Source organism: Triticum aestivum, chromosome 2B (assembly GCF_018294505.1).
Source record: "Triticum aestivum cultivar Chinese Spring chromosome 2B, IWGSC CS RefSeq v2.1, whole genome shotgun sequence".
NCBI classification, from domain to species: domain Eukaryota; kingdom Viridiplantae; phylum Streptophyta; class Magnoliopsida; order Poales; family Poaceae; genus Triticum; species Triticum aestivum.
In genome coordinates this window covers 21,885,015-21,895,565 of record NC_057798.1, presented here as the reverse complement: position 1 = coordinate 21,895,565, position 10,551 = coordinate 21,885,015, and the positions used below count along the sequence as shown (strand labels likewise).

At 49.4% G+C, this 10,551-nt stretch overlaps 1 long non-coding RNA gene across 1 annotated transcript; it reads right to left on the bottom strand.

The window, feature by feature from the left end:
* Nucleotides 1-9,309: 9,309 nt before the first annotated feature.
* LOC123040067 (uncharacterized) lies at nucleotides 9,310-10,267 on the bottom strand. Its single transcript, XR_006418045.1, has 2 exons — nucleotides 9,716-10,267; nucleotides 9,310-9,628 (listed from the first exon to the last, which is right to left on the bottom strand). It is a non-coding gene; the product is annotated as an uncharacterized lncRNA (long non-coding RNA).
* Nucleotides 10,268-10,551: the final 284 nt, after the last annotated feature.

Genomic DNA, 10,551 nt, shown 5'->3' with positions numbered 1-10,551 from the left:
GATTTTGAAGAAGTTCAAAATGGATCAGTCCAAGAAAGGGTTCTTGCCTGTATTGCAAGGTGTGAGATTGAGCTCGGCTCAATGCCCGACCACGGCAAAAGATAAAGAAGAGATGAGTGTCATCCCCTATGCTTCAGCCATAGGATCTATTATGTATGCCATGCTGTGTACCAGACCTGATGTAAACCTTGCCGTAAGTTTGGTAGGAAGGTACCAAAGTAATCCCGGCAAGGAACACTGGACAGCGGTCAAGAATATCCTGAAGTACCTGAAAAGGACAAAGGACATGTTTCTCGTTTATGGAGGTGACGAAGAGCTCGTCGTAAAGGGTTACGTCGACGCTAGCTTCGACACAGATCTGGATGACTCTAAGTCACAAACCGGATACGTGTATATGTTGAATGGTGGAGCAGTAAGCTGGTGCAGCTGCAAGCAGAGCGTCGTGGCGGGATCTACATGTGAAGCGGAGTACATGGCAGCCTCGGAGGCAGCGCATGAAGCAATTTGGGTGAAGGAGTTCATCACCGACCTAGGAGTCATACCCAATGCGTCGGGGCCGATCAAACTCTTCTGTGACAACACTGGAGCTATTGCCCTTGCCAAGGAGCCCAGGTTTCACAAGAAGACCAGGCACATCAAGCGTCGTTTCAACTCCATCCGTGAAAATGTTCAAGATGGAGACATAGATATTTGCAAAGTACATACAGATCTGAATGTCGCAGATCCGTTGACTAAACCTCTTTCGCGAGCAAAACATGATCAACACCAGAACTCTATGGGTGTTCGATTCATCACAATGTAACTAGATTATTGACTCTAGTGCAAGTGGGAGACTGTTGGAAATATGCCCTAGAGGCAATAATGAAAGATTATTATTATATTTCCTTGTTCATGATAATTGTCTTTATTCATGCTATAACTGTATTATCCGGAAATCGTAATACACGTGTGAATACATAGACCATAATATGTCCCTAGTAAGCCTCTAGTTGACTAGCTCGTTGATCAGCAGATAGTCATGGTTTCCTGACTATGGACATTAGATGTCATTGATAATGGGATCACATCATTAGGAGAATGATGTGATGGACAAGACCCAATCCTAAGCATAGCACAAGATCGTGTAGTTCGTTTTGCTAGAGCTTTTCCAATGTCAAGTATCTTTTCCTTAGACCATGAGATCGTGTAACTCCCGGATACCGTAGGAGTGCTTTGGGTGTACCAAACGTCACAACATAACTGGGTGACTATAAAGGTGCACTACAGGTATCTCCGAAAGTGTCTGTTGGGTTGACACGGATCGAGACTGGGATTTGTCACTCCGTATGACGGAGAGGTATCTCTGGGCCCACTCGGTAATGCATCATCATAATGAGCTCAAAGTGACCAAGTGTTTGGTCACGGGATCATGCATTATGGTACGAGTAAAGTGACTTGCCGGTAATGAGACTGAACGAGGTATTGGGATACCGACGATCAAGTCTCGGGCAAGTAACGTACCGATTGACAAAGGGAATTGTATACGGGGTTGATTGAATCCTCGACATCGTGGTTCATCCGATGAAATCATAATGGAACATGTGGGAGCCAACATGGGTATCCGGATCCCGCTGTTGGTTATTGGCCGGAGAGCTGTCTCGGTCATGTCTGCATGATTCCCAAACCCGTAGGGTCTACACACTTAAGGTTCGGTGACGCTAGGGTTATTAGGAAGACTTGTATGTGATTACCAAATGTTGTTCGGAGTCCCGGATGAGATCCCGGACATCACGAGGAGTTCCGGAATAGTCCGGAGATGAAGATTTATATATAGGAAGTGCTGTTTCGGCCATCGGGAAAGTTTCGGGGTCACCCGGTATTGTACCGGGACCACCGGAAGGGTCCCGGGGGTCCACCGGGTGGGGCCACCTATCCCGGAGGGCCCCGTGGGCTGAAGTGGGAGGAGAACCAGCCCCTAGTGGGCTGGTGCGCCCTCCTTGGGCCCCCTCCTGTGCCTAGGGTTGGAAACCCTAGGGTGGGGGGGGGGGGCGCACCACTTGCCTTGGGGAGCACTCCACCCCCCTGGCCGCCGCCCCCTTGGGAGATTCCCATCTCCAGGGCCGGCGCCCCCTGGGGGCCTATATAAAGGAGGGGGGGAGGGCAGCCGCACCCTGAGTCTTGGCGCCTCCCTCCCCCTGCTACACTTCTTCCTCCTCCGGCAGTTGCTTGGCGAAGCCCTGCCGGAGTACTGCATCTCCACCACCACCATGCCGTCGTGCTTCTGTTGGAGCCTTCTTCCTCAACCTCTCCTTCCCCCTTGCTGGATCAAGAAGGAGGAGACGTCATCCGCTTCGTACGTGTGTTGAACGCGGAGGTGCTGTCCGTTCAGCACTTGGTCATCGGTGATTTGGATCACGGCGAGTATGACTCCATCATCCCCGTTCTCTTGAACGCTTCCGCTCGCGATCTACAAGGGTATGTAGATGCACTCCTATCACTCATTGCTTAGATGAACTCATAGATGGATCTTGGTGAAACCATAGAATTTTTTTTATTTTCTGCAACGTTCCTCAACAGGGCCTTAGTGGAGAAGAGGAGAGGCGGCCAGGGCAGGGCCGCGCGCTCCTCCCCCCTAGTCCGAATAGGACAAGGAGAGGGGGCGGCGCCACCCCTTTCCTTCCTCTCTCTCTCCTCTTTCCCCCTTTCTCCTAATCCAATAAGGAAGGGAGGGAGTGCTACTCCACCTGGCGCGCCTCCTCTTGGCCGGCCGCACCTTCCCCCTTGCTCCTTTATATACGGGGGCAGGGGGCACCCTAGACACAACAATTGCTCTCTTGATCTCTTAGCCATGTGCCGGTGCCCCCCTCCACCATATTCCACGTCGGTAATATCATAGCGGTGCTTAGGCGAAGCCCTGCGTCAGTAGCATCATCAACACCGTCATCACGCTTTCGTGCTGACGGAACTCTCCCGTAAAGCTCTGCTGGATCGGAGTTTTTGGGACGTCATCGAGCTGAACATGTGCTGAACTCAGAGGTGCCGGACGTTCGGTACTTGATCGGTCGGATCAGGAAGATGTATGACTACATCAACCGTGTTGTGCTAATGCTTCCGCTTTCGGTCTACAAGGGTACATGGACAACACTCTCCCCTCTCATTGCTATACATCGCCATGATCTTGCGTGTGCGTAGGAATTTTTTTGAAATTTCTACGTTCCCCAACAAGGGGAACATAAATACAGGGCCCAGAACGACAATCTCGTAGACTAGATGAACTAGGACGTGCGTCATGATATTGAAGAAGGATGGTAGGAACACCAGCTCGAAACTGACAAGACATTGCGCCACATCACTCCATAACCTTGGTAGGATTTCTGGATCGATCACCTTCTGAGAGATTGCATTGAGGAATGAACATAGCTTCACAATGGCTAATCGAATGTTTTCCGGTAGAAGCCCCCTCAATGCAACCGGAAGCAGTTGCGTCATAATCACGTGACAGTCATGAGACTTTAGGTTCTGGAACTTTTTCTCTGCCGTATTTATTATTCCCTTTATATTCGACGAGTAGTCAGACGGGACCTTCATACTAAGCAGGCATTCAAAGAAGATTTCCTTCTCTTCTTTGGTAAGAGCGTAGCTGGCACGACCTTCATACTGCTTTGGAGGCATGCCATCTTTTTCGTGCAAACGTTGCAGGTCCTCCCGTGCCTCCGGTGTATCTTTTGTCTTCCCATACACGCCCAAGAAGCCTAGCAGGTTCACGCAAAGGTTCTTCGTCACATGCATCACGTTGATTGAAGAGAGGACCTCTAGGTCTTTCCAGTAGGGTAGGTCCCAAAATATAGATTTCTTCTTCCACATGGGTGCGCGTCCCTCAGCGTCATTCGGAACAGATAGTCCGTCGGGACCCTGTCAGAAGATTACTTTTAAACCATTGACCATAGCAAGTACGTGATCACCGATACGCATGGCGGGCTTCTTCCGGTGATGTGCCTTGCCTTTGAAATGCTTGCCTTTCTTTCGACATTAATCGTTGGTCGGAAGGAATCGATGATGCCCCAGGAACACATTCTTCCTGCATTTGTCTAGGTATATACTTTCGGTGTCATCTAAACAGTGCGTGCATGCGTGGTATACCTTGTTTGTCTGTCCTGAAAGGTTACTGAGAGTAGGCCAATCATTGATGGTGACAAACAGCAACACATGCAGGTCAATTCCTCCCGTTTGTGCTCATCCCACACACGTACACCATTTTCAATCCACATTTGTAAAAGTTCTTCAACTAATGGCCTTAGGTACACATCAATGTCATTGTCGGGTTGCTTAGGGCCTTGAATGAGAACTGACATCAGAATGAACTTTCGCTTCATGCACAGCCAAGGAGGAAGGTTATAGATACATAAAGTCACGGCCCAGGTGATGTGATTGCTGCTCTGCTCCCCAAAAGGATTAATGCCATCCGCGCTTAAACCAAACCATACGTTCCTTGCGTCACCTGCAAACTCCTCCCAGTACTTTCTCACGATTTTTCTCCACTGCGACCCATCAGCGGGTGCTCTCAACTTTCCGTCTTTCTTACGGTCCTCTCTGTGCCATCACATCAACTTGGCATGCTCTTTGTTCCTGAACAAGCGTTTCAACCGTGGTATTATAAGAGCATACCACATCACCTTGGCAAGAACCCTCTTCCTAGGGCGCTCGCCGTCAACATCACCAGAGTCATCTCGTCTGATCTTATACCGCAATGCACTGCATACCGGGCATGCGTTCAAATCCTCGTATGCACCGCGGTACAAGATGCAGTCATTAGGGCATGCATGTATCTTCTGCACCTCCAATCCTAGAGGGCATACAACCTTCTTTATTGCATACGTACTGTTGGGCAATTCGTTATCCTTTGGAAGCTTCTTCTTCAATATTTTCAGTAGCTTCTCGAATCCTTTGTCAGGCACACCATTCTCTGCCTTCCACTGCAGCAATTCTAGTACGGTACCGAGCTTTGTGTTGCCATCTTCGCAATTGGGGTACAAACTTTTTTTGTGATCCTCTAACATGCGATCGAACTTCAGCTTCTCTTTTTCACTTTCGCATTGTCTCCTTGCATCAACAATGACCCGGCGGAGATCATCATTGGGCACATCGTCTGGTTCCTCTTGATCTTCAACAGCTTCCCCCATTGCAGCATCACTGTATTCAGGGGGCACATAGTTGTCGTCGTCCTCTTCTTCTTCTGTCTTCCATCATAACCCCTATTTCTCCGTGCTTGGTCCAAACATTATAGTGTGGCATGAAAGCCTTATAAAGCAGGTGGGTGTGAAGGGTTTTCGAGTCATAGTAAGACTTCGTATTCCCACATATAGGCATGGACAACACATAAAACCATTCTGCTTGTTTGCCTCAGCCACTTCGAGAAAATTATGCACGCCCTTAATGTACTCGGAGGTGTGTCTGTCACCGTACATCCATTGTCGGTTCATCTACGTGCATTATATATAATTAAGTGTGTCAAAAACCATTACAAAACATTATGAATAGATAATTTAGTGACCAAATTAATAGAAGTTAATCATCACATTAAAACCAAAGTACATACATAGTTCTCATTGAACAACATATAGCTCTCCAGAGCATCTAATAAAACCATACATTGAAACTATATAAAACATTTCAATGCGAAAACAAATGCGATCATAATCGCAACCAAGGTAACAATTGATCCAACGGCATAATGATACCAAGCCTCCGTATGAATGGCATATTTTCTAATCTTTCTAATCTTCAAGTGCATTGCATCCATCTTGATCTTGTGATCATCGACGACATCCGCAACATGCAACTCCAATATCATCTTCTCCTCCTCAACTTTTTTTTATTTTTTCCTTCAAGTAATTGTTTTCTTCTTCAACTAAATTTAACCTCTCGACAATAGGGTCGGTTGGAATTTCCAGTTCATATACCTCCTAGATAAATAAAATCTATGTCACGTTGGTCGGCATAATTGTCATAAGCAATAAATGAACCAAATAGTTATAAAAGATAATATATACCACATCCAAATCATAGACAGGACGAGGGCCGACGGGGGCGGATACCAAAACCATCGCACTATATAATAAGAAGCAATAATAAAAGTAAGAAAGTTATACAAGTATCTATCTAAACATACAAGTAAGAATTTTTTTTCCTTTCAGAAAGAAGATATGAACAAAAGGCTCACCACGGTGGTGCCGGCGCCGAGATCGGCGCGGGCGATCGACGGCGTGAAGACGGGGACGGGGCGTGACGGACCACTAAATCTAGACAAATATTGAGGAAAATGGAGCTTGTAGAGGAGAAAGCTTAAGTAGTGTGGCTCGGGCATTCCATCTAACACCTCATGTGCATAGGAGGTGAGCTAGAGCACCACAAAGCCCTCCCCTCGCCGGCCAGAAAAAACAGAGCCGTGTGGAGTGCTTTGCTCGCCGGCGAGGGGTATATATAGGTATCACATTGGTCCCGGTTCATGGCTGGAACCGGGACTAATGGACACCCTTTCGTCCCGGTTCAAGCCACCAACCGGGACCAATGGTGGTGGGCCAGGAGCGAGGCCCATTGATCCCGGTTCGTCCCACAACCGGGACCAAAGGGGCAGACGAACCGGGACCAATGCCCCCACGAGGCCCGGCAGGCCCCCTGGCCTCATGAACCTGGACTGAACCGGGACTAATGGGCTGACCCGGCCTAAACCAAAGCCCTGTTTTCTACTAGTGCACGATCACCTGAAGCATCAGAAGATCACGGGCTTGGCTTTTGCTTCGGAAGCTGGAAGCCCAAGTATGCTTGTCCAACTCATACGGTAGGACTTGACTATTTTCTTTTCTTTTGCGGGTAGTAGAATTTGACCTCGCTATGTATACTACGGCCATGTTTGGTTCGGCTGTGGATTTTTAAAAGCAGCTGTGAAAAATTCGCTGTGAAAAATTCGCTGTGAAAAAATAGCTGTGGAAAATTTGATGTGAAAAAGATGTAGGTCATTTGGCAAACCAGCTGATACAGCTTTTCTTAGATTTTGGCCCGTAGCAAAATCAAATTTTGGAAAGCACGTCCTGGGCTGCTTCCGCTTTTGGTTCAGATTTTGGCAGCGGATTTCTGGAATCGGATTCTGCTAGGTTTGCCCTTTGGTTGAGATTCTGCTGCGCGGCAGCGGAATCCGTCGATAAAAGCTGAACCAAACAGGGCCTACGGCTCAGGATTTGACTTATTTTTTCTTTTGCGGGTAATAAGTAGAATTTGTACGGCTGAAGGTCTTATCTACGCTAATTGTACAATGTTGCTGTCTCTTTCACGGAAATATATATTAGATTCCTTATATGTCCTTTCTCTTTTTTCATAGGACTAGTTTTTTGATAGCAAAACTGGTGGTCCATGTGCCTTATGTTGTTCTGCATATCCACATACACGTGACCTAGTGACGTGGAAGTTCTATATGTTGCTCCATACGTACATGTTTTTATGTTACGTAAAAACCGTTAAATCTTAGTTATTATTATTTTGATCAAATGATGTAAATAATATTAGCATATGTGGACGAACCTAATGAATTGTTTGCCTGTTTTGTTATAGTTATATAATAGAAGATTCCTCTCATCGGCCCAGAAACTCTCGTTGCCGTGTCATGAACAACATCTCCAGATAGATACGGTCGTATGAGAACATCCTCCTACAGTGCTACAGGCGGGCTGGAGCAGAATTAACGGCGTTTCAATATGTGGGCAGCAAAATTTCATGTTTTGACCTTTATCTAAAAGTTAATCGAGATCTAACCCTAATTTGTAAAAAATTCGGATCTAACCCTTTTGTTACCGTCAGGGTTCATGGCGATAGGGTGTAACAGCCTACCGCCAAGGTCCTGGCGGTAGGAACACACCTATCGCCAAATAGGCTGGCGATACGTTGTACAATCCTACCGCCAAGATGCCCGGCGATAGGTGCGAGCACGCACTGTGTTTCATACTTAAGAAAAATTTACGGTAGGGCGTGCAACCCTACCGTCAGTGGCCTTGACGGCAGGCTGTTATACCCTACCGCCATGGATCCTGGCGGTAAAAAAAGGTCAGACCTCAATATTTTTGCAAGGCAGGATCAGATCTCGATCAAGTTTTAAAAAAAGTCAAAACACGAAAATTAGCCTCTCTGGGCACTTGACAACCGAATCTGGCATCCTTGTGCCACAGCCAGACACACTACTGGTACAGTAGTAAGTACTGTACTGCTCTCTAATTTGGGCTTGGACGATTCTCGTTGCTGCAAAGGTTGGTAGTACGTCCAGGCTGAGACATGTTGAACTTATTAGTGGTGCATGTGGCGGTGCAATCTGGGCTTAAGATAAAATACTCCTCCTCTTTCGGGGCCATGTTGATTAGTGGGGCGGTTAAGATACTCTCAGCTGGGGCATGGGTGGTGGATTGGTTCTTGGCTCGTGCAAGTTGCAGGAAGATGTCGCTCCCGAGTACACGGTGCCAGCGCACCGGCAAGCAAAGGACAAAAGCAGCCCGGGCCAGGCATGTACGATGTGGAACTGGAAGCCATTTGATGTCTACAACACAGTGGACAAAAATAAGCTGCGTTTTCTGGCCTCAATTAGACGACTTGAGCAACGCACGCATAATCCAGGCCTACTACTTACCTGAACGGAATTCTCCACACACACACACAAAAAAAAAAAACTCTGGCCTGAACGAGCTCCCTCTCGCGCCTGACCGCCTGTCAGTTCAGTCCGGTCGGCCACAACTGCGAGTTTCAGCTTTCGACCATGGGCGTCGGTGTACGCAGGACGGTGGTATTGGCGCGGCGACGGCCCGTGCCGAAAACTCAACTGATCGCTTGCCCGGCGCAGTCCCTGGCGACAGCGCCTCCATTAAATCACACTCGTCTGTCCACGTCGCCCGCGCACCGGCGGGCCAAGGTCCAAGGAATAAAACGGGACGCCACTGTTAGGATTTAATTAATTCTGTTAATTAAAGGGATAATCCTCCCTATGTAATATCTCGTGCGGTTGTTTCTGCAACCGTCGCGACCCACTCTCACGCCCCTGCGAACGGACACATCTCTTCGTTCGCGTCTGTTCCCTTGATCGTCAATGGAATAAGTGACTTGAATCATTTGTCTCTCGTCTCTCTCGTTCTACTCAAAACACGTTATCAGCACGCTCCCGCGGAGCGATTCCATCGGCGCTCAACAGCGAGAACGAAGAAACATGAAAGCGGCAACGTCGTGGAGCAACTCCGGCGATCTCCATCTACAGGTGTATCGCTGCCTTGGAGCGATTGGATTAGGAGTCAAGCCCAAGAGCATTGGAGAATCAAGAACAGATAAGGTATGAGCCTGTAGATCCCACCGTGGCAACGCCCGCCAGCGCCGTGGCCGTCCCTAGCCGCGTCGGCACCGCTCCCCAGCCTCCGCGACCGCGCCCGCCCGAGCCAGGCCGTGGTCGGCTCCGCCCGGCCACACCGCGCCTCGCGCCATCGCCGTCTGATCGCGCCGGCCGCCCCGCGCCTCGGTCGCGCCCGTCCGCTCGGCCGCCACCCTGTCGCGCCGCGCCCGTCCGCGCCACCGGACGCGCGCCCTCCGCGCCCGGCCGCCCGGTTGCGCGCGTGGGCGTCATGATCTGTTGATTCAATGAGTGATTTCTGGAGCATTTCCTCGTTCAGGCACATCAACGAAAACAACCAATGATGCAAAGGGAAGTAACTACCTTGTATAATTTCCTAATCTCCATTACGTTGTAACTAGCGGCCGGTGCCGCTAACCGTCTCGCCATCAATGCAGAAGCAACTTGCTCGTCGAGGACGCATGCAGTAGCAGGCGCGGTGGAGAACCCAGCCTCGGCGTACTCGCCGGCCACTACGACGGAGACACGCGGCGTTCCCGCACTCTGTCAAATGTGATGCGCCCTCCCCATCACGACTTGCGGTGGAGATTGCAGCGGCGCCTTCGGCGCAGTTCGCTCCCGCGGCTCCTACTCGACGACGTGGTGAACCTCTGCCCTGGGGTGCGGCGCTATCCGCTGACCCCACTCCTCCAGGTGCGGCCAGCCGTGGCGGAGACGGAGCAGGCTCTCCCTCCGCCTGGCAGAGTGCAGCCTGCACCCGGCGCTGGCCAGGCCCGAGCCCGTCGCGAGGCTTCCTCCGGCATGGTTCCCAGAAGCGGAGACGACGGTGCGGCCACAGCAGCGGCCCCTCCCGCGACGGAAGCAGCGGCCCCTTCCGCCGGCGGAGCCCATCTCGAATGGCTGTGGCGTAGAAAATTCCCCATTGGGAATTTCATATCCGCACAGGAGGAAGAAAGGAAATCTTATCCTTTCAACCATTTCTGGATTTAGTCCTCTGACTTTATCTTAATGCTAAATACGTCCAAGTAAATTCTGATTCGATCCTCAGGCTTACGAATCTTTGCAGTTTAGCTCTACACTTTACTCTATTTTACAATCGAGCCATCTGGCTCCTTGGACTTTGCATTCTCAACCCTTTTTCTGTTGAGTTTTAAAATTCCGGAAATATGCGTATGTTGATACTTGACATGTTCAATGTG